General features: G+C 47.8%; 1 non-coding gene across 1 annotated transcript; it reads left to right on the top strand.

Moving 5' to 3' along the window:
• Positions 1–22,016: 22,016 nt before the first annotated feature.
• Positions 22,017–22,089, top strand: TRNAE-UUC (transfer RNA glutamic acid (anticodon UUC)). The gene has a single exon. It is a non-coding gene; the product is annotated as a tRNA-Glu (tRNA).
• The last annotated feature ends 51 nt before the right edge of the window (positions 22,090–22,140 follow it).

The raw sequence follows: 22,140 nt of genomic DNA, 5'->3' as shown, positions 1-22,140 counted from the left end.
TTGTGGCTCGTGGGCTCTAGAGTGGAGGCTCAGTAGTTGTGGCACATGGACTTAGTTGCTCCTTGGCAACTAAGGATCTTAGTGGGATCTTCCCAGACCAGGGCTGAAACCTGTGACCCCTGCATTGGCAGGCGGATTCTTAACCACTGTGCCACCAGGGAAGTCCTGGGCCAGTTACTGAAATTTCCTGAGCCTTAGTTTTCCTTTCTGTAAAAGAAGATACTGTTAGTACCCACCTCAGGGTGTGTGTGTGTACACGTCTGTGTATGTATACGTGTGTGTGCATATACACACAGGCAAATTCGTTTACATAACCCATGGAAAATGCTTTGCTCAGTGCCTGACATATAACAGGCACTCATTAAATATTAGGTGTTTTTACTCTGGGGAAGAAGAGGCATTCTTATGTCTGTGGGGAAGGAGCAGGGCAGGGTCAGGCAGCAGAAAGTGGATCTGACCATTTTCCTTCTGTGTGGCCTTGGAGACTCCTTCCCCCAAGGGCTCTTGGCCACTGTGGCTCTCACAAGACCCCAGCAAGGCCTTTAGACGTCTCTGTGCTTGTCAGTTTTTAGTCCCTGCTTGTTGCACTTTAGAACCACAAATAGCCCTGGAGAGAGGGAGTCAGAAGTTCTGGGAGTAATGTATGGTGACCACACCCATGCCACCACAGCTGGTGACAACAGGCCTTTAGCATAATGGAAGGCATTTGGGGATCTATTTTTCTCTCACTGCGCAGAGCATTACTCACCTCACTCCTCTGTGTCACAAGGAAGGAGGAAGGAGGGGGACACGATAAATTGTCAAGGATGAGTCAAGTTTCGACAGAGCATCTTTGCTCAGAAGGCAGTGACTGCTGTTTCTTTTGCATTCCTGAGATTCAAATTGCAAAGCAAGTCCCAAACTCCTGTTTCTTTCTTCTTCTTTTTTCGTCCCCAGGGAAGGACGGCAACTGGAACTGTATTTTGATTGTGTTCTTTCTAGGTTAGAGATTGAAGGAAAATGATACTCTCAGAGCAGCCTTCTTTAGGGCCTCTGTGATTGTGTTTTTTTAAAATATATATTTCTATTATACGTTTTTTTCTTCGTTTTTTGGCCATGCCACACAGCATATAGGATCTTAGTCCCCTGACCAGGGGTTGAACCCATGCCCCCTGCAGTGGAAAAGCAGAGTCCTAACCACTGGACCACCGGGGAAGTCCAGGACCTCTGTGATTCTTGATCACGAACGCAGGCTGGTTCTTTGCCGCCTCAGCCTCTCACCTTCTGTTAAGACATCAACTCCCATCTTAGCTCTTCTGCCCTTCCTTCCCTTCTAGCAGTGGCCACAATCATGCGATGGTTTCTCAACTGGCTCTAGATTAGAGATGAGCGTGGAGAACTTTCTCTTTCCCGCAGGTGTACTACCTAATCGCTGCTGTGTTCATTTCAGGTAAGAGGCTGGTTGATTCCTACATAGGCGTAAGTGCCTCTTCCTATGGCTCTGATGTCCCTATAAAGCGCTCTTCTCAGGGTAGCATGAGGTCTTTCCCCAGGAGGTATCAAGAGAGAGGAATACTAAAGGGAAGGAAGAGATGTGATCAGTTTTATGATCATTTGGTGTTTAAGCTAAAGGATTTTTCTTATAACACGTTGTATTTGCATATATTTTCTTATTTCCATGGTACAAAGCAATGGAAAGATCGGAAGGAAGATAAGGGATAGGGTCAAGTTCAGGGTGTAGGGCAGGAAAGGGAGCATATGACATTGTTGAATTAACCAGCCTTCTGTCTGGCGTGAGACATATTTTGAGCATCTCCAAAGACCACAGGAAACAACATTGCAGAAAACATTGATTTTAACTGAACTGGTGTACTTGAGGCCTGCGGTTCCCAAACTTGGCTGAGCGTTAAGAGGTACGGGGAGCTTGCTGATGATGTAAGCTCTGGGCCCTGGGCCAGGGAATTCTGAGTCCCTGGTGTTGGGTGGGAATCTTTATTTTAGAAGTTCCCCCAGGTGGTTCTGATGACAGTTCAGGTTTGGGAACTAACTGAGGCCACGTTTTCAGGAGAGATGGTCACATATCATGTCCCATCAATAAGACAGTTCTGTTTTATTCCTAAACCTTTTGTTGTGACATGTAACACACATTCAGAAAAACACACAAATCAGAAATGTTGTTCAGAACAAACACCCGAGAGTTTACCTCTCTGTTGAGAAACAGAACATTGCTAACAGATGCATTTTTGGGCAACTAAACAAAATCTAGAACATTTTTCTATTTATAAATCATTAGAGCTATTCCATTCTGTAGCACCTGAATGTGAGCCTTGGGTTTTAGGTGTATCTCTGATACTCTCAGGCTTTTCTCTGATTTAAGGAACTGACTTTTCATCCTTCAGAATCTTGCACTTGGATCCTGTAATTAATCAGGAGTCGGAATTTTGCTTCAAACCCCAACTCCTCTGCTTGCCGGCAGTGTGATCTTGGGCAAGTTACTTTACACCTCTGGCCCTTAGATTCCTCCTCTATAAAATAAGAAGAATAACAATATCTACCTCATAGGATTTTGCGAGCATTAAATTTACTGAGCAAACTCAATATTGCCCAGCAATCGACAATTTTTCTTTCAGAACCTGTTTTCATTTTGCTCCTCTCCAAAAGGTCTCTTCCCAGAAATTATCCTCTCTCTCCCCTGCATCTGGGCCCTGTGCCAGAGACCTGTGTCGTGTCCATCCGTATAGAGACACGCTCTCTTCTATCTTGACTTAAAAGGAAACAAACAGGGCTTCCCTGGTGGCGCAGTGGTTGAGAGTCTGCCTGTCGATGCAGGGGACATGGATTCGTGCCCCGGTCTGGGAAGAGACCACGTGCCGCGGAACGGCTGGGCCCGTGAGCCATGGCCGCTGAGCCTGCACGTCCGGAGCCTGTGCTCCACAACAGGAGAGGCCACAACAGTGAGAGGCCCGCGTACCGCAAAAAAAAAAGCAAACAAACAAAAAACCCTCCTTGACTCCATATCCCTCTCCTGACATCACCTTATTTTTCTACTTCCCTTCATGGCAAAGTTTTTGTAATTACCATCTCTGCTTATTCACTCTATGCTTGAATCTGGGCTTCTGTAAGCCAACCCTAAGCCACAGAGAACCACACCTGTCAAGATGACCAGTATTGTCTGCATTGCTCCAGTCCAGTGATAACTGCTCTGTTCTGAACTTACTTAGCCTTTCAGCAGCATCTGACAGAGTTGACCCTGCTGAGAGTTAGAGGCAAAGGCTTTTAGGTGTGGGAAACTGCAAGTGCAAAGGCCCTGAGATGGGGACAAACTTAATGGGTTCAAGAAACAGAAAAAAAGGCTGGTATGGCTGGAGCACAGAGAGGGAAGGGTGGGAACTGAGAAGGCAGAGGTCCAATCACATGTCAACTGAAGTGAAGCTTCAGCACTGGGCCTTGTGCAGAGCAGGTGCCCTGTGTTTATCACTGTTATAATTAAGAGCTTAATAGTGCCAAGTGGGAGAGGTAGGAAGGGAGCTGGGCAGGGGAATGAAGAGAAAATTCCAGGTCTTGAAGAGCTTTCCCCCTAGTTGAGGGTCTAGATTATACCTGTCACATAGGTAACGGGACAAGCAAGCCCGTGAGCTGATTTCTTGATGGTCAATCTGTTGCCATCACCTTCCCTCCAAAACTAACCCTGCACACACTTTCTTGGTGAATTGTGTCCCATCCAGTGATTCTCTCTGGATAATTAAGGTTTAGTTTTTCACTTGAAAGGGAAGAAAAGTGGGCTATGAGTCTCAATGAAGAAAGAGATGACTAAGAAGATACCAACCATGAGATCACAGTGTGGGCTGGGGACAGAGACCAGCCTCTGCTTTTCCAGACTACTCAAAGTCATCTCCTCCAAATAAATAATAGCTGGTCTCTGCTGTTGTTTCATTTGGGCTAAGCTGCAAATCACACAAAAGAAATCAGGCTCTGGAAGCAGCCCTTTGGATTCCTGATGCAACACATGTGACCTAAGGCAAGTGTGTTTTTATCTTCCTGGTGTCCTTGCTACGCACATCCCTATCACAGGCACACCTGCAGGCACACATGCGCAATCACACATACACACACTTACACACACAATCTATGCACATATACCCTCAACACCCAGACATTTAATGCACATAGACACTCAACACACACCCTCAACATACACAACATACAAGCACAACATACATATTCAATATATACAAGTACAACACACATACTCAATATATACAAGTACACACACTTGATACACATACATACTCAACTGGTACACAGAGCAATACACACACACACACACACTCAGCACTGACACACTCAAACACTCATGCAAACGTTCATGCACAATCTGAACATTCATGATCCCAGTGGACTATGAAACTCTTCCCATCCCTATACCTTTATTGCCCAGCAACTGAAAGTGGGCCAGTGTGGAAAACTGAAGTGAGTCAGGAAAGACTCACCACTTTCAATTATAATTTGATGCCGCTTATCTGCCAGATCAGAGTCTGGTGGAAAGGAGATCGAGAAAAATGATCAAGTAATTCTTGTACATGAAGACACAACTGACAGAGTGTACTCTCTTTTTCTATCTCTGTCTCTCTGGCTGTCTTTTTCTTTATCTCTGATCATGGAAAAGTTGGCCCAGAAGGGTGACCCATTTAGAAATTAGCTCAACAAAAAGTTAGTGGGTACTATGATGTTTAAAGGGATGTGTTTGAAATAGGCCACCCTGAGTTTACTCCCACAAAGCTTGAAAGTTTAGAGAATATTCCAGATACCATCTAGGCAAATTAATTGACGTTGGATGATGTGAAACCAAAACTTTAGTGAAGAATTCTGTGAACAAGTGGAATAGATGATTTCGCCTTATCTAAAATTAATTTACTTTCATTTCCGAACTTGGACACTAGCAGACTTCTTCCTCAAAATGATAAACCCATAGAGCCTCCTGGGTGATGGCATGTAAACAAGTAAGATCACTGTGTTCCCTGTTTTTGATTCTGGTAGACCACTCATGTGGCAAGAAATATGCTAGGGAAGAACAGATTCTGTTCTTAGTCTGGTTGTTTTCAGACTTTTCTGCCTGAGGACATTTTGTCATTACACTAGTTTTCTAGTGTTCCTCTTTTTCATGTCTGGTAGCTCAATTTTTTTTTTTCTGTCATGCTCGATTTTCAGCACTCCAGGACAAGTGTGATATATTTACGCTCTCCATTTTAGATTCTAAGGCGTCTGTCAAGTGTCTCAATGTGTCTGGCTCAGTAAAGGTGCTTCGTTGAAGAAAATCTAGCAGAGTATTAAAAGTCAAAGTGACAGAGAAGGACAATTGTCTTAGTACTTTTAATGTTTTTAAAACATTTTTAAATTTATATTATTTTATTTTAGAGCATATCTATCTGCCACTGACAGAAAACAAAGCAAAACTGGTTTATCACCATTAGATAGTCTGAGAAGCAATGAAATAGACAATGTTAAAACCGAGGCATTCAGTTCATGAAAAGACACATATGGAGAAACTGGCCCCAGAATGGAGGGAAAAAAATGTTTGCAGCACAGTAATTGTTAAAGGAGTTATAAGACTCAATTCAAATAAAAATGGGCCCAAAACGTGAACAGATATTTACATGAGAAATCCTAATGCCTGATGAGCACATGCGGAGTGGTCAACCTCACTATCACCAGGGGAAAGAATATTAAAGCCACAGTGAAAGCCACAGAGCCACCAGATCAACAGAAACAAAGCCTCATAATTCCAAATGTTGATGAGGGCGCTCAGCAGCGGGAGCTTTCTGGCGGGAGCGTAAACCAGCCAAAGCCTTTGGAACACTCTTTGGCAGCATTCACTAAAGCTGAGCCTAAAAAGCTGGATTTGTGAGCCACAATTCCACTCCAAGTCCTAGTCCTAGGAAGTAACGACACCTTGTGCACAAACCCGATGACGAAAGCAGCGTGATTTGTGATGGTTGCAAAGTGGAAACAAGCCATATGACGACCAACAGTGGACTGGATAAGTAGATGCTGTGCTCTTTACACTATGAAACAGTAAACAGCAGCAAAGCCCATCAAGCCACAGCTTTAGACAATGACGTCGGCAAAGCCCATAGGATGCACCCTCTGTCGGGACATCTCAGGACATTTCCGGGTCAGACTCTCCTACAAATTCAGTAACATTTCGTGCTGCAGTCATTTCTGTCTTCAGAGCCCCTGCTTGGTGCCCAGTTGCTGTGGGAGCGAGAGAGGGTCCTTGAAAGGGTCTTGGGCCAGGGGAGTCCAATGCTGTGGTTGTTGTGTCACTCTTGTTGAGAGCATTCGACCCGCTGGTTCTTGAACCACAGGGGCTGGTTCAGATTGAGCTGCTAGCCCTCCTGCTGCTTGTAGGCTGGCTGGCTGCCCTTCTCAAAGTGTTTCCCCAGCTGCTGTTGCTGTTCCCTGGTGTGGACCCTGCGTTCCTGGTGCCACCTCCTCTGGGGCCTGGTGATGGTATGGGGCCCATGAGATTCTTAAGTTCTTACATCCTTCATTCCTCTGTTCACTCCCCTTGAGCTTGGTACATTTTTTAATGGTTTTTCTCTCAATTGTATTTCAAGCCATATACTTGTCCAGAATAGGGTCCCCCAGAAGCATTAGAGAATGAAGCACTCATGGCTCTAACCTCTGTGGACATAGCCCAGATTGACTGGGTAGAACACACAAGGAAATGTTAAGACACTGAATGAGGACCGAGGACCTACCTTTTCCTCCAGGGAATAACCAGCCTCCTCTTTTCCTTCCCAGATGCAGGCCCCCCTAGTTCTACTCCTTAACCATGTCTTTCAATCCCACCCCAAAGATCTCATTTTAATTTTGCCCAATTGCTCCAATAGGTCTTGTGGTTTTTTTCCTTCCGAGATCTCTCAAAAATTGACTCCCAATCTGCCCACCATCCCTAAACAGCATCCTAGTAGAGCAAGCCCCAGCCTCAGCTTTTGGAAGAAGCCAAGTTACAAATCAGCTCAGAACTCTGTGGTGGCTTCACACTTAAATGGGTATGTGTTTATAGCTTTTAATTGTTATATTGCTTTTTTTTTTCAAGTTAGTCTAATTAAAAAATATAAAATAGGTAAAACATGTACATTGTACAAAATTCAAAAGGTAAAAAGGGGGGTATAAAGGGAAAAAAAAGTCTCATGCTCTCATTCCTGTCTCCGGCCTCCCCAGCCCACTCTCCAGAGGCAACAATGTCACTAGTTTCTGCCAAAGACAGTCTGCATATGCAAGATTACATGTATAGATAGCCTTGGTCTTTTTAAAAACCTAAACAATGGCATACTGCATACAATGTTTGCCTTTTTACTTGAGAGTTCTTGGCAATTGGACATTTAGCTCTGCCTTGTTAAAGGCGTCATACTACTCCACTGTATAGAGATTCCAACTCGGGGACACCTGGGATTTTTCCTGATTTTTGTCTGTTACAAGGCTGCAGTGAAATAAGGTCCTCTCCGTTTCAACTGTCCTTCTCTGGACTGAGTTTCCCTGGGTGGGTAGTTATTAAAATGCTTAACTTTCAAGAAAAGAGGATGTGGGAAGGGAGGGGTCTTCTGCAGGCCTGCTGGGAAAACAGGGCTCTTTTGTCTACTACCCGGCCCCCTTGAGAGAGTTGCTTGTCATGTGGAGGTGATGTGGGAAAACTCCCAGAAGAATGGTCTGCACGCAATGCAGTAACACATTGGTCAAGGTACATTAAGAAGCTAAAAACATTTTTTTAATTTAAAAACAAAATTTTAATTTAAATTTTTTTAAAAATAAATTTTTAGGGACTTCCCTGGTGGTCCAGTGGTAAAGAATCCACCTTCCAATGCAGGGGACGCAGGTTCGATCCCTGGTGGGGAGATTAATATCCCACGTGCCGCAGGGCAACTAAGCTCGTGGGCCACAATTACTGAGCTCGCGCCTCAACTAGAGCCCGCGTGCCTCAAACTACAGAGCCCATGCGCCCTGGAGCCCTTGCGCTGCAACTAGAGAGAGAAAACCCTCATGCCACAACTAGAGAGAAACCCGCGTGCCACAACGAGAAGCCTGGGCCACAGTGAAAGATGCCATGTGCCGCAACTAAGACCTGACAGAGCCAAATAAATAAAATAAAATAAAATAAATAAATATTTTTTAAAATTTTTTAAAAGAAGAAGTCAAAAACATTATACAGGTATAAGGTGTGACTATAAAGTAATGGGGCAGATTCTACTGGAATCATATGCTGGAACCAGCCACTTTGCTTTATGCTTGGATAGGTGATACCCAGAAGATTGAGAACACCTAATTCAGAATAACTCAGGGGAAAACTGGAAATATATTGTCTCGCGTACAAGTCCATAGTGTAGAGCTGGCTTTAGGAACCACTGGATTCGAATGCTCAGATGATGTCACAGGACTCAGTTCCTCAATCTTGGCTTCGCCTTCTGGTGTATTAGCTCTGTTCTCAGAGGTCTACCCCTTGGCGGGGACAAGATGCCATAGCAGCCCAAGCTTCAGTTCCCCTTCAGCTTTCACACAACAGGAAAGAATCCTCTTTCCTAGTAGCTGTAATTGAGTCTCCTTGACCCTGATTGGCCAGTCAGGTGGCTGTCCCTGAACCAGCCAGAGAATGTGATTCCCTGGTTGCCCCAGTCCTGATGTCCCAGTTCTGAGACTCAGGTCAACATCAACTCCACTGGAACCCCTTGGACTGAGAGGAAAAGAGTGGATATCTGAACATAAACCCCATGCTGTTCTGGCATTAAGTGACATGGATGCTGGGCCAGCAAGAAATTACACATTTTCATCACACTCAGGACTTACTGTTCATGAGCCTGTCATTTCAAACATCTGGCTCAGAGAGCTGAGTTCCCTTTAAGGGATTTCTCCACGTTCTGTTTTACGGAGTGGTAGAAACAAGCAATTAGATGCATGTGTGTGGCAAGAAGAGTGTTTATGTATTGAAATGAACTTTTAAAATGTTTCTTCCCTCATGAGACCCAAGAAAACTCTTCTTCCTGTCAAGTAAAGAGGTTTTTGCCCTATAAAGAATGAATGTAGTTCTTAATCAGAGTTACAGGGAAAGCAAACACAAAAAGGCTGAACGTCTTTCCTCTGCACGACTGAGATCAGGTGTAGAAAACCCTGCAATATGTGGTAGGACATTTAAATCAAAGAGGAAAAAAAAGCAATTATTGTTTTCTGATCAAACATGATTGCATTTAAGAAAAGCTCAGCCATGCCTTTACTGTCACAAAGGGAAAATGAAGGAGGACCCAAATAAGCTCCCCTACCCTCAGGCTTTGAAAGAGCAAATAACGGGATGCAGACGATCCAAAATTGTGCTAGGTAGTTAACGCTGAGATAATCAATGAGTGTGTCAATTCTGCAATCTTATTTTCTCAGCTTACACATCTATTTTAACTCCTTTCTACATCTTCCTTCTGTTTATTTTCCCAGCTCCATCCTATCCTCACATCTTCACTTGCCAGCCTCACTGAGCACAGGGGAACCCAGCAGTGCTTGCAACCCCTGCACAGGCCCTCCTGAGCTAAGGCTGGCTGCTCAGGGACCTTCTCCCATCTCACCTTTCATGCAAATCAGCAGTCACCATCCTGCCCTCCATTCTGCTTTTAGGGAGAGTGGGGTGACTGGGGTCAGGTGAGCCCCAGTAGGCAAGCCGGCGGGGGCCACAAGGGGTGTGGGTGTAGAGCAGACAATCTGACAGCCACAGAGAGGAACCAGGACCAGGGGGCGCCCTTGGCTCTTTTTCTGGCTCTGTGGCCAAGCAGCTCCCAGCTCCCTCCTGCACATTCATTGTTCCTCCACAATAGTACCCGAAACTGTGTTGACTCTCAGATTTTGCTTTGTTTGGCCACTAACAGGCTTTAACATTTTAGATGTAAATGCCTTTGGGTAGAACATATATCTCCTTTAGTTCTCCGAGCTCCGCGACCCCTTACTCCCTATGCCTTTCATGGTCGTTCTCCATTACACCTTATCTGACCCTGACCTTCAGCTCCCGTGTGACATATTAACTTTTCATTTTTAGCACCTTAATTCTCTCCTTCCTTTCTCTCTCTCCAAAGTAAACAGCCTCAAGAAACGACTCTCAATCTTGAGTGGATACCCACTCGCATGCCTCCACTTCCTCCCTGGGCCCCAGTGGGCCCCTCTCTCCACATCTTCCATGTCCTCAAACAAGCCATCGCCCTCAGATCTGCACACATTCTGGCCCCTCTTCCTGCCATGCCGTCTGCCTCCTCTTAATTAATTCACACTCAGCCTCCAGAGCTCCACCCAAATGCCACTCCCCCAAGAAAGCCCTTCCTGACTGCCCTAGACTAGGCTGGATCCTATCACATGCTCAGAATGCCCGGTTCTTCTTCTGCTTCATTGCACTTACCTCGACTGTCTTGTAATAATTACCTGTACAATTAACTATTAACTGATATCTGCCTTCTCCTCTCTCCTCACCTCCTGACCTCCACCATTTCCCAAACAGGAGCTCGAGAGAGGGCAGTTACTCTGTCTTATTCATAGCTGTATCTCCAGCTCCTGGCACAATTTGAGTGCTCACTACATATTGATCGGTGAGGGAGGGAGTGAATGAATGAAAGGATGGATAGGATGTCATCAGGCTGAGATGGCAGGGAGAAGCATGTCAGGAGAAAGACAGCATGAATAGAGGGCCCAAGGTATTACAGCATGGGGCATATGACGGTACCATGTAGCATCTAGCCTATTCATAATTTCCAGGCTCTGTGAACGAGTTGGACTTCCAGAGGTCACCTCAGGGATCAGGCGCTTTTGTACCATCATTCTTTGCTTCACCACTGTATTCCAAGTGCCCACCATGTGTAGGCAAAGGAGGACTTCCCAGCTTCTGTGGGCCCATTTAGTTGTCCGCAGTAAGTCCCCTTTTGCGCTCCCTCTGGTAAGCTTTCCTCACCTCCCCACTCTGTTTAAACTCCTGACTCCATTCCCTCTTGAGATAAAGGCCATTTGGTGAGATTGTCCTTGGTTTCTCTCTTCTGCATCTCAACTCTGACCCTTGACAGTATTAATATTTAGTTGTGTAGGGAGAACAGTCTTCCCAGGACAAGTTTTTCTAAATGTTTGTAGTCTTACCTGAATTGTTTTTGTTTGAGGTTTAAATGGATCCATCGATTTTTCTCACCCATTCAGGAACTTTGCTATTTTTAAATAAAACAGAGATGTGTTAAGTAATAGCAAGCTGAAACCACCTCCACTGGTGAAAGTCACCTTCCAGAAGGACAGACCACCTTTTGGAGGCCTGGCAAAGTAGTCGAGGAGCTCCAGTCCAGGTGCAGGAGATCTGGAGCTGAGCCTGCTCTGACCCCAGCCCCTGGAGTGTGGCCCTGCCTATCACTGGCCCTCTCTGCACTATGAGGGGATTGGTCTGGGGCTGGATCTCAAGCCCCCCTCTCATTCTGGTGACTCACCTGGGTCCCTGAACTCAGGGTCGGTGGATGTCACCTTTTCCCACTGCACTGAAAGCCCAGGAAAGCCCCAGAGCACATGGATCACCATGTGGCAGTCTCAGTGGCCTTGCCTTTGTCTTTGGACAATCATCTTGCCCGTCGGGATAGGGGCTACATTGTGAGGTCCGATTTACGGGAAAGGAAGGAGATTAGAAAAGTCTCTTTCTGTGTTCTGTGAAGACTCTAAATAAGCCAGCCTCTCACTTCCACCCAACGGGCCTGTGACTCAGAAGTGGACCTCATGGTTGGTGTTATGGATTGCAATGGATTGAATGTTTGTGTACATGTGTTGAAATCCCAACCCCTAATGTGATGGTTTGGGGAGGTGGGGCTTTGGGGAAGTAATTTGGTCATGAGTGTAGACCTCTCCTGCATGGGATTAGTGCCCTTATAAGAGACCCCAGAGAGCTTACTCTCTGTCCACCATGTATGGACACAATGAGAAGCTGGCACTCTGCAGCCTGGACGAGGGTCCTCACCACAACCCCACCATGCCGGCACCCTGATCTTGAGCTGCTGGCCTCCAGAACTGTGAGAAATAAATGTGTGTTGTTTAAGCCTCTCCCAGTCTACAGTAATCCTCTATAGCAGCCTGAGCTAAGCTGGGTTGGAAGAGGGATTCTCTGCATACAAGGGGTCTCCCCATAATCCCTTCAGGGTTCCCCACATCTTTTCCCTCCTCCAGCTCTGGTCAGACAGGGAATGGAAGGAGGCCTCCTCCGCTGCACCCCTATTCTAACCAGAGAGGCACATTAATAGCCAAAAAGGACACAGACCTGGTCAATCACTAGGTATTCACCCTCCCCTGGGGAACACATTGTAGTGGAACAGAAGAAATTCCCAGAAAAGTCACTGGCTCAGGAACACACGGCCTGAACAATTAATAATAAAGCATGAAGTTAATGCATCTCAGGACCAGAGCGACTAGGATCCATTCACCCCAGGGCCCCAGGAAGCGATGGCAACGTCTCAGAAAAGCTTGAAGCTTACTGAAGGGTCAGTGCTGGGCATCAGGAAGAGACGGTAGATGGAGGAGGGCATGGGACAGGGGGTCAGGACACCAGGTGCCAGATAGCGTAAGGCCTGCCACCAAGTCAAGTTGCCATGCCTTGTCTGTGAAGCGGGACGAGATTTACAACACTGAGCGTGGCTGGTCTTCTGGCCCCAGGCCTGACCCATCCAGAGCCTTCTGCTCTTCCTAAGTGACTTGCATTGGCCTTTCCCTGCTCGTAAAATTTTATGAGTCTCTAGTTTTCTAAAGCAAAACAAATATGACCTCCCCTGCCAGGCCAGTGCTCAAGGCTGCCCTGGTCTTTCATGATGGAGCCTCCCCTTTTCACTTCTGCCCTCCATAAGACAGCTGGAGGCAACGAGGCACAAGCCTCCATGCCCACCCACGCCTTTTCCTCTAGTCCTCACTCCTTTTTCAAGGTCCATTTCTGGGTCATCTTCCTTCTTGAAGACCCCTATCCACCTGGTCTCGGTGGGTCTCTTCTCTCTCTGAACTTCACTATAGGAATGAAGTGCTGCATCCCAGTCCGGACCCTCCAGATTATAAGTTGTGTGAGGGCAAGGACTGTTCCTGTGTTGTTCACCAATGTATAATTTCCATCATCTAGGGCACTAGCTGGCACATAATAGGTGCTCAATAAATGTTTGCTGATTTAAAGGATTCCATTTTTTATTGTTTGTTTTGTTTCATGGATACAATTTGGTTGCCCCAAGTATACTGCAGGCTCTTCAAAGGTTAACCCTGGTTCCATAACAGATACCTGTAATATTCTTGTCCGTTGATGAAGGTGGCCATCAGAGCCCAGAGAGAGTAGTTACTATGTAAGATTGGGTAAGGTCGAATGTCTTTGCTGATGCTTTTTCTGGAATGAAATTTGAAATATGAATCAAGAGGGCTTCCCCGGTGGCGCAGTGGTTGAGAGTCCGCCTGCCGATGCAGGGGACACAGGTTCCTGCCCCGGTCCAGGAAGATCCCACGTGCCGCAGAGCGGCTAGGCCCGTGAGCCATGGCCGCTGAGCCTACCCAAAAAAAAAAAAAAAAAAAAAAAAAAAAAAAGATACTGTGGTGGGTTGAATAGTGGCCCCTAAAATATAAGTCCACATCTAAATCCTTGGAGCCTATGATTTTGACCTTATTTGGGAAAAGGGTCTTTGCAGATGTAGTTAAGTTAAGGATCTTGAGATGAGATCATCCTGCATTACCCAAGCAGGTCCTAAATCAAAAGACAAGCAACCAGACTTCCCTGGTGGCACAGTGGTTAAGAATCCACCTGCCAATGCAGGGGACACGGGTTCGAGCCCTGGTGCAGGAAGATCCCACATGCCACAGAGCAACTAAGCCTGTGTGCCACAACTACTGAGCCTGTGCTCTAGAGCCCGTGAGCCACAACTGCTGAAGCCCACGGGCCTAGAGCCCATGCTCTGCCACAAGAGAAGCCACCGCAATGAGAAGCCCGCGCACCACAATGAAGAGTAGCCCCTGCTCGCCGCAACTAGAGAAAGCCTGCGTGCAGCAACGAGGACCCAACGCAGCCAAAAATAAATAAATAAATAAATAAAAAGACGAGCATCCTTATAAAAGACAGAAGAAGAAAAGAGACAAAGAAGTGTTGAATGTGATGTGAAGGTGGAGGCAAAGATTGGAGTGATGTGGCTACAAGCCAAGGAATGCCAGCAACCATGAGAAAGTAGAAGGGGCAAGAAACAAATTCTTCCCTACAACCTTTGTAAGGGATGCAGCCCTGCTGACACCTTGATTTCAGACTTCTTGCCTTCAGGACTGAGAGAATAAATTTCTGTTGCTTTAAGCCACCAAATTTGTGGTGAATTTTTGCATCAGCCCCAGGAAACTAATACAGATTTCAAGCCATATGAACCTTTAGAAGCCTTACTCTCTGTCATGACAATCCATGACTCTGTGACTCCAACCTATATCTCAAGTCAACAAGCACTCTGATGATTCTGCCCCAGGAAATGCTGTCCTTTCTCTACTGGGCCTGTGTCCCTTGAGTGCTGCATCTGGAGACTAGTACACGTATAGACATGTGCCAATATATCTGATATAAAAATCTATATTGAATACCATCATCGGGATTTGGTGCAGTCAACACTGAACAAGCACTGAGCACTGAGCTGGGCACCAGGGATACCATGAAGATCCCTTTCCACTGTGTAATGCTTTCAAGTTTGCAAGTCACATCCCTGTTCATCGGTCTATTTGATCTTCACATCACCCTAAGGCAAAACATTTTATACCTGTTTTGCAGATGAGTAAACTGAGGCTCCGGAGATATTAAGTGCCTTGCTCAAAGTTATGAAGCAGGGCAGAGCTTAAACCCAGATTTCCTGCCTATCCCTTCCAGGATACTAATCTCCCTCCAAACTCAGTGTTTTGGAAGTCCAAGGAGAGAAAAGTGAAATATCACGTCAGGGAGCCGGCAGCGTTCTTAGAAGAGGCACAATTAGAGGAGAGTCTTGTAAGATGGTGGAATCCCAGTAGATCGGGACAGGCAAATTATGGCCTGCAGGCTAAATATGACCAGCCTCCTGATTTTATAAATAAAGTTTTATTAGCATGGAGCTTCATTCGTTTACGTAATTGTCTATGCTACAACTGTAGAGTTGAGTAGTTGTAACAAAAACTGTGTGACCTGCAGTCACTAAAGTATTTACTACTTGTCCCTTTACAGAAAAATCATGCCAACCTCTGCAATAGATGGCTCCATGTGTGTGGGAGGAGCTTGTGGGGATGGAGGTGAATGCCTCCAAGATAAGGAAACCCACAGTTTCTGGTTAAAAGTAATTTTCAATTCCTTGGAGTAACTATCTTTCTAGTTGTAATTATAGCAAACACTTATGTGGTGCCTGTTGTGTGCCAGGCAGTATTTTAACTGCTTTACACATAGCAACTCTTCATTATTATTTTTTTCCTTATAAGTTTATTTATTTATGTATTTATTTATTGCTGCGTGGGGTCTCTGTTGCTGCGCGCAGGCTATCTCTAGTTGCGGCGAGCAGGGGCTACTCTTCACTGAGGTGCACGGGCTTCTCCTTGCGGTGGCTTCTCTTGTTGCAGAGCATGGGCTCTAGGTGCATGGACCTCAGTAGTTGTGGCTCACGGGCTCAGTAATTTAGTTGCGGGCTCTACAGCTTCGTTGCTTAGGGGCTCTAGAGCTTAGTTGCTCTGCGGCATGTGGGATCTTCCCAGACCAGGGCTCGAACCCATGTCCCCTGCATTGGCAGGCAGATTCTTAACCACTGCACCACCAGCGAAGTCCTATTATTATTATTCTTATCCCCATTTTATAGATGAGGAAACAGGGACAGAGAGATCAAGTAGCATGCACAAGCTTGCATAACTAGCAAGTGGCGGAGCCTGTGTTCAAAGCCGGGCAGTACCTGCCAGAGGCTGTATGCGGAACCACCTGCTATGATGCAGGCCCAGTGCTCGATGCTATAAGAAGAGCCAACTCTTTCTTTCTTTTCAGACATTTCCTACAATTTTCCTGACAGCCCCACACACCCTGCCACTCTTCTGGGAGCAGAAGAACACCATTCACAAGATGGTGACTCTCTTTTGATGCACTGGCCTTGGGAGGTCAGGGAAGCTATGACAGAGTAAGTGTAAATGCTTTTCTGGAACAGAGACAAAGTACTAAAGCCATGATGCCGTGATCAAAGACAGCGTCACCAGCTGAGTAAGAAAGGGAGAGAAGCTGTCGGGATCCTGTCATGACGCCCAGAGACTAGTCACCCAGCCCTGAGGATGTCTTCTGTCCACTAAGGCTGCAGGACTCTACTGAAAGCCACACCGTGACTGACTGGAGAGGATCAGAATGATGCGCAAGCCGGTAGCTGCAGCATTGAACCCCACCCTATCAGCACCAGTCAGCTTTGTTCAGCTGCCTAAATATCCTATCGTGGCTTGTTTCTCATCCCTTTGCAAATGTGATTGGTGCAAGGAAATTAAGTATCTGGCATCTTATCTGGAGACACAGAACTTCATACTGATTATTTCATCTGAGGGTGGGGGAGGGAGGGGGGAAGGAAGGAGGCCGCTGTGTGGGTGTATGTTTAAGAGCACACTGGAGCAGGCACCCACCTGCAGAGGCGAATTCACCTGTCCCCGGCCTCCTGCCACCCCACCCCCAGCTGCTGGGGAGACAGGAGGGGGAAGAGAAACTACCTGCTGATGGAAGTTTGTCTGCAATCGGTACCAGCCCTCTGCACTCACAACCCCTGCTCTCCAGGCAGAGAGCCTGGCAGGAGAGAAACAGGCTGTATTTCAGTGCTTCTCTGTCACATAAATCCTTCCCCTCCCCACCTCACTGGCCCAATATGGAAAAGAAGAAAGAACTGATCAAGGCTCCCCAGCCCTTGGGAGGTATCACATACAGCATCAGTCACGAAGTCGTGGGTGTTAAGTGGAAAAAAAGAGTACGCTTCTCCCCAGATTAAATGGAATGGAAGCAAAAAATACTTGGGTATGAATAACAGGCTGCCCTCTCAAGATAGCTCCACCATCTGGAGGTGAGCCCAGAAGGCAGGAGAGGGAACTGTTTCTGAGTTTCTTAATCATTCTCAGAGTGTGACAGCCCCCTCAGGGGGCGTCCGCCTCCACAATCTGCCCGTGACCTCAGCACGCAGCCCGTGGCATAATTGCTGGTGAGCTGGTCGGCTGGGGGCTTGGGGACCTTCACAGCTCAAAACTCCTGAGAAGAGGATGGAGCACCAGAACGTACTTCAAAGACACATGCAGGCTTCCCTGGTGGCGCAGTGGTTGGGAGTCCGCCTGCCGATGCGGGGGACGCAGGTTCGTGCCCTGGTCCGGGAGGATCCCACGTAGACGGGAGAGGCCACAGCGGTGGGGGGCCCGCGTACCACAGAAAAAACAACAACAAAAAAAAGACACACGCAGCCTGGCTTGTACCTCGGCACCTCTGCTCCTGCTTGGCTGGTCTGCTCTGAGGGGCTGGGCACCTTTCACCGTTCCAACCACCGGCCCGCATCCCTTTGTGCCTGTAGGGAGAGGCTGAAGCAAGCTCCCAGCTGCAGGCAGGCCTGGCCAGGCTTCCAAGAATGAACTAGCAAATAGGTGCTTGTTCTAGGTGCCCCAGTCCAAACCAGCAGATGCCACCATTCATTTAAATTAGCAAGTGATTATGGAGAATCTCTATATGCCAGGCCAAGGGCCCAGAGACAACAAGGGCCCAGACGCTGCTCACACGGAGCTTAAAGTCAGGTGGGGGGACCTGGAGCTGAAACAAATACAGAGCCGTAAGTGACACCGTGTGCTCTGAAAGAGAAGAGCCAGGGGCCGAGAGCGGGGAGCTACCGGGAGACCTAAGTTAGCTGGGTGCTCAGAGGAAGTGTTGAGGCAGCCGTGCGGCTTTGCCGTGGGTGGACTGCTGAGGCTGGAGGGTGGAGGGGAGGGGACGGGCCACTGCAGGCAGAAGAAACCATACCTGCAAAGCACACGGCTTAGGCCAGCAACGACCAATTGGGTATAAGGGGAGAGAGTGGGATGAGAAAGAAACAGGGGCTCAGGCAGGCCCGGATCAGATGTGACTTTTACTGGAATTTCCCCGGGGCTCCAGGTACCAAACAGAGCAGCTCCGAGTCCCTTCTCAGGAGATTTGCATGTTGTTTCCTTGCTGTTCTTCAACTTTATAGTTTTCACTGCTTTTTGTGTGTTTGTTTGTTTGTTTTCAATCAAGCTTTTAATGAAAAGATCATAAAATAAGTTTCTCATCACTGTGCATCAAGACTGCACGCTTCTGAATGGAGAGATCGGTGAACTGCTTTACTGTGACACTTGAGGGTTGCGTACCTGCAGCTCTGACCTGAATTTATCCAAATTCTCGAGGGAAGTGAACTCAGTGTGATGACTGACAGTGGCGGTTAACCCAGACCCTACAGCCTTTTTTTCCCCTGTGTTCATGTTTCAATGCCATCATTTCTGCTCTCTCTGAGTTATACTAGGCAAAAATATACGTCTAGGAAAGAAGCCAGGAGACACGAGAAAGACCCTCGGAAGGACCCTAACTTGGGGTCTCCTTCCTTGGAGACCCCACCCTCTGTCCAGTGCCAAAGAGCACATTCCTGACACTGCTCCCAGCTGACTGTGGGATCTTGAACAAGTCACTCACCCCTCTGGGTATTTGCTGTCTCATCTGTGAAACGAATGGATCACATTAGGTCACGGATGCCCTGCCTGGGATGCACGGGTAGGCTTTAAGGGGATCCAAGAATCCCTGGAATTGTATGTAAAATTTAGTGGTCATGAGTGTTGTGCATTTTTCTGCAGCTCTCATTCGATTCTCAGGACCCCAAAAGGATTAAGAACACCTGTGCTGGGTGATGTCTCTGCACCCACAGCTTTCACAATTGTTGGGTTGTCAACTCTGAGGTCTCATTAGAGGTGCACTTACTGTAAAGCCCATGAGAGGTGAGCTTCCGGGGCCCTGTGAGAGCAGAGAGATGCTGGGAGTGTTCTAGGCAGGGAGGGAAGCCGGTTATAAACAGGAAACATTTCTGCGTGAACACTTCTGATAAACTGCCTAAAGAGATCACTGAAGAAACAGACCCGAATCTGCAGGGCGTCAGCAATGTGCTGTGATCCCTGCCCCTACCCACAAGCTAAAGAAATATTCACTTGGTACTGAACTTTGTTTTCATAGTTTTGTATTCTTTTTATTAAGGAACGCTCCTATATTAAGTCTTTGGACATCATACAACCTGGATTCACTCCTGGATCTGGAATGTAACCAAGGCTGAGATGACCCAGTGGGCCTGTGCACTGGCCACGCTGGTGGCACTCAGACACCAGGTGCTGCTCGGACTGGCCAGCTCTCCTCTTACTTGGAAGCGTAGCCACATCCTGATTTCTGCTGCTTTTCCTTTCCTTTCCTTTCTCTTTTCCTTTAATGTGGTTTCCAGGGAGTTGGTTGGAAATGTCCTGAATGAGGGACCAAGCTCCCTGAGACAATGGCCCAGTATTTTTGACGTGGGAGCAGCGTCTGCTGTGACTCAACCCTATACCAGCCCAACATCTCCTTCAGAGTAGCCACTGCGTTTTGTTTCAGGCAGCCCAGCTGTGTTCTGTGTGACCGAATTGGACACCTCTCACTTCCTCTGAAAACGGAACTTGGTGTTTGGATGACGTGCAGGCAAGTCGGTTGTGCAAAATAGCACATATCTACCGTCGGTCTCCCACCCCTACCCCCAGGCCTAAAAAAAGCCAAGAAACAGAAAAAAAGCAACACCTGAAAGGAACTGAGCTTCCAACGAGTACAGATTTTGTAAGAGACACAAACGCTGCTTGCAGGACTGGAGAGTGACGTGGTCGCTCCTGAGACCTGCTTGAATCTCAGTTCAACGCCTTCCTGACTGTGTGACTCAGGCCAGAAGGTCACTGAAATAGCATTGTGCTCAACTGGCCCAGCAAGGAGCGCTTGCTCTGAGCCCGTTGATCTTCATCTTCTCGGGGACAACGACTTAAGTCTTTGTGAGGCATAACTGGGTGGCACAGGTAGTGTGCAGCACCCAGCAGGGCACCTCCTCCGGGGTGGCAAGAAGAGCTGGCCCTGCCAGAGGGTGGAGCAGCTAAAGCTCATCCCCACCTTGGAAGTCCCTCCTGCTCACCTCTTCTCCCACCCCCAATGCAGGGTGGGTCCCATGGTCCAGGCTTCAGGCCATTTGAGGGGTGGCCAGACCCTCCAAGTAGCGGGGAAGCCCCATCTCCACGTGGGTCACAGAAGTCCCAGCTCCCCAGCTTGACAAGACGCACCCAGGACAGATGTTTGATCTCTGAATCTGCCCATTTCCTTCCTGCTCACAGGCTCGGTGGCTAGACCATGACACACATGGATGAGCAAATCCTCCAGGAATGATGCTCCTTTGAAGTTCTCGGCTGAGTGAAAATAAGCAAATAGCTGAAAAGATCTACAAGCCATGTGAGGCAGGGTTGTCTGCAGCAGCTGACGGCAGAGTTTCTGCGAGGTCAGAGAAGGCACAGGCTCTCCTCACACAGGTCTGGTTTGCCTGAAGATGGTGGAAGATAAACAAGCAGTGGGCACAGTGTGAAAAGTCAGAGGCCTGCAGCCTGAGAACTGGGACATCACTGACGCTCTCTGGGCCTCCCTTTCCTGTCTGGGGGAGACTTTAACGCCCACCTCAGAGAGGTGTTTGGAGGATTAAAGGAACACAACTTAGCATAGTACCTGGCACATAGTAGGTGCTCAGTGCGTATTCGTGCCCCGCCCTTCCTTCTGAGCCCCTTCCCCTACCTCTGGCTGCACTGTCTCTGGGATGACAGTACTCACCTCTGGGACCCGCCAGCACTCCAGGCTTCAGTCTCCCTGTCCATCTTGGTCAGCAGCCACAGAGGCCTGTGGATGCTCCTGCCTTTGCATCTTGCTTCCCTGCTTCTTCCCCAAATGTGCTGCAGTGCCAGGTCCCTTATCTCTGGTCTGGATTCCAGCAGCCACTTCTCACCTGCCTTAGGGTGGTTCCGTGCTCTGAGGCAGGATGCTATTCTGCCAATCCGTGGACTTTGTCTACTTTGGTTACATGCCTGCCCTCCTTCCCTTCCACTGGGACCTCCCCTAGTGTCCTTCTCAGCTCCCTTCTGCAGACCTTGCATGCGGTCAGGTCCACGACAAGGACCACCGAGAGTGTCCCCAGCTGAAGGATCCAGCCTCTCCCCACCTGCCCATCAGACACGGAGGGTCCAGGAATTGCCATCCTCCCAGGAAAGGCCAAGAGTCAGAAAGGTCAGCCAAGCCCCAGCCCCAGCCCAGGCCACCTCCTCCTAAGGCAGAATTCACAGCTTTCGGAGTTCCGCTCCTAAGAACCAGAGTTCTGTCTTCCAGGGCTTCATGCGAGACCTGGGGTGGAGGAGGGTCACCACCAGCCTCCATCCTCGGCCCCGGCCTGTCCCCCACACCCCCTCTGCTTCGAGATGGCCAGGAACACAGTCAGTACATCTTGTGGCACGCCATGCTACCATGAGGTTGAGTTTCCAGCGGAAGCCTCAGGTCTGCCATCCTGGAGTGCCTTCCAAATCTGCCTGAGTGACACCTTCTTCTGGTTTTGAAGTTTCTGCCAAGGAGGAATGTTGCTGGAAAGCAGCCTCTACTGACACCTGGGCTGCTGGTCCTCAGCTGTGAGGCTGACCCAGCTGGCTCACCCATCGGATGCTGCGGCTTGCCAGGTACGGACCAGGGGCCCTCTGATGAACCAGCCACACTCTCCCAATGAGCATGTCTCCAAGACAGGCAGCCCAGTTAAGGACACAGTCTGTGGCTAGAATGATTACACAACAACAAAAATGAACAATGGTAGCTAGCCTCTTAAAGCATGTCCCATAGACCAGGCTCTGAGCAAATCACAACCCATGCAGGGTCTAATCTCATCATCTCAGGCAACCCAATCAGATATTAATATCCCCATTTTACAGATGAGAAAACTGAGGTATTAAAATTGGGAAAACTTGGGAATTCCCTGGTGGACCAGTGGTTAGGACTCTGCACTTTCACTGCCGTGGGCCCAGGTTCCATCCCTGGTCAGGGAACTAAGATCCCACAAGCTGTGTGGCATGGCCAAAAAAAAAAAAAAAAAAAAA

The sequence above is a fragment of the Lipotes vexillifer genome, unplaced genomic scaffold (genome assembly GCF_000442215.2).
Source record: "Lipotes vexillifer unplaced genomic scaffold, Lipotes_vexillifer_v1.1 scaffold240, whole genome shotgun sequence".
Taxonomy (NCBI): Eukaryota; Metazoa; Chordata; class Mammalia; order Artiodactyla; family Lipotidae; genus Lipotes; species Lipotes vexillifer.
This window is presented reverse-complemented; position numbering and strand designations above follow the sequence as displayed.